We start from the raw sequence: 2,724 nt of genomic DNA, 5'->3' as shown, positions 1-2,724 counted from the left end.
CGATTTTTTTTTATACTAAGTCTTGTAGACGGTCTAGATCAATCGTACGTTACTCTCTAGTATTTGTTATGCCGGGTATTTGTGACGATTTCACGTTTTGCTTCTCGACACCGAATGAGCAGCAGATTTACACTGCTCGCCTATGCAGTTCAATAATATAGTTCCGAGAGAGAGAGAGAGAGAGAGAGAGAGAGAGAGAGAGAGAGCCGTCGGGCTGGGCAACTGTAACGTGTGGGACATAGATCACGCGTCCAAGCCCTTTTCTATTGTGGAATAAAATCGTTATCGATTTACGAACCGATCATAACCGTGTTGTTCGCTGTTCTGTGCATAAATTCGAAAAAGATCACGCAGCCGGTTTGAACCCGCAAAAACTTCACATAACAAGGTTTTCGGCCCCCTGCCGCGCGCGCGCGGAGCTTTCAGTGTGCAGGATACGGGCTGCGTAGCAACCGTCACAACGCAGCTAGCTCTCTGTACGTACGCGCTTCAAGGATGGTTACCGCGCGTATTGCGCCGGCATCTCCCTCGTCCGCAGATGTTCGGCGTTGTAAACTTGCTGACGATCCCGTTGGGTGGCTTTCATCGCACCGCTCCGCTCCCGTCTGGGAGGTCTTAAAAATTGCCGGCTTGGGTGTAGTATTGGTCGAACGAATATAAGCTAGACGGTGTGCGCGCGTGCGTGCGTGCGTGCGGTGGTGGGGTGCGAGTGAGGCAGTCGTTCCCAGCGGCGTAGAATATTAGTAGTGCATTGTAATCACAGGCACTTGGGACAGAGTCAGTAAAAACTGAAAATAATATGAACGCACATTCACAAATAGGCCCTACTACCGTACCTCTCAATTACAGTTCCACTGTTGCGTCACTGTATATCAACTTTCCTTCATAAAAACTAACGCCGAACGCTCCCGCACTCGCCGCTGCGAGTGTGCTGTGTCGCCATGATAATATATATATATATAAACAAGAGCTAATAATACCTATATTTCAAGAGGTATTATTAGCGCTTGATGTATATATAAAGTATACTTTATATATATATTATCAAGAGCTAATAATACCTAGAGTGTACAACGGAAAAACGGGAAAATAGTGCTATTTCACGACTACATTATTAGCTCTTGATATTATCAAGAGTGCATAATAGAGATGCACTCTTGATATGATCATGGCGACACAGCACACTCACAGCGGCGAGTGCGGGAGCGTTCGGCGTTAGTTTTTATGAAGGGAAGTTGATATACAGTGACGCAACAGTGGAACTGTAATTGAGAGGTACGGTAGTAGGGCCTATTTGTGAATGTGCGTTCATATTATTTTCAGTTTTTATTGACTGCCCCAAGTGCCTGTGATAATTACAGCCGCTGCATTCATAGTTTGCTAACACCTTCATAACAATGAGTGCCGCCGAGGAAGAAGGTGCTAGTTGCGCCTTATGCTCAGGGTCTATGTCCCCCATGGTACTGCCGGAACGTACCCTGGGTACGGTCCGGTATACCGGAACGTACCCTGGCCACTATTTGATATGGTTAGGGTTAGGATTAGGGTTCGGGTTAGGGAGTAGGCGTAGGCGACTCCCTAGACTCGTTAGTGGAGTAGGCGAGGTACGGTTCGACATATTAGATAGTACCAGGGTACGTTCCGGCAGTACCCCGGGGGACATCTCTCAGCGCTACTTATAGTGCCTCAGCTGTCACACAGGGTTGCGTAATGCGGATTTAATGTCTGTCTGACATGCAACAGGAGTAGAGTGTCTGCATGAGCACTAGCTGGGGCATGCTGGCTGGGGGTCTGTTGCTATATAGCCGAGTGCCTACATTCGTGGGAATTGAGTAAATATTATATAGTGATCGCTGCTAGAATTACTAATGTAATTTATGCTTCGGTTGAAAACAGGTTTGCCGTAATGTTTTTTGATCACTGATCGTTCATTTTTATGCCGATGAAGCGTTTGTCGCCGCAATATAAATCTATAATCCATTGTAATATACAAACCAACGCCATTTTATAACCATACCTAGCCATTCGCAGACATTTTCTCTACACGGATGTCTCGAGTTTGCATCGTCTCACTTATGTATCTTATATATATTATATAATTACCCCCATATCTAACCCTCGTAAACGCACAGAGCGTGGCGACCTGTGCCAGCAGACACGGCTGTCCCGCCACTCGAACTAACGACCCGATGGCCGCGGTCGTGCTTTACTTTGAGTAGACACAGCAGTGGGTATCATGACTAGACTGGAGGCGATAGCGCAGCTAGACGTTGCCATGATTAGCTTGATCGTCTGGTGGAGGATGTGGTCGCTCGGCTACGGCGTGTTTTTGCTTCCCGCGCATGCTCGTTGGACCAGCGCCTATATACAGTAGCGTGCTGTACGGAGTATATAAATTATATATATATACTCGTTAATATCAGTAGATGAATTATGATTTAGATGACGCATCGGCGTAAAGCGATATTGATACGCAGTTTATACGTCGACAGAAGCTAGGTCAAACGCACGTTACGGTTTCTACTCTTTCACGCGCGCGCTTCTTACACACACGCATGCACGCACGCACGCACGCACGCACGCACACACACACACACACACACACACACACACACACACACACACACACACACACACACACACACAGCACACGACGCGCGCGCGCGCACACACACACACACACACACACACACACACACACACACCACACCACCCACACACACG

The sequence above is a fragment of the Priapulus caudatus genome, unplaced genomic scaffold, assembly GCF_000485595.1.
Source record: "Priapulus caudatus unplaced genomic scaffold, Priapulus_caudatus-5.0.1 Scaffold455, whole genome shotgun sequence".
Taxonomy (NCBI): domain Eukaryota; kingdom Metazoa; phylum Priapulida; class Priapulimorpha; order Priapulimorphida; family Priapulidae; genus Priapulus; species Priapulus caudatus.
This window is presented reverse-complemented; position numbering follows the sequence as displayed.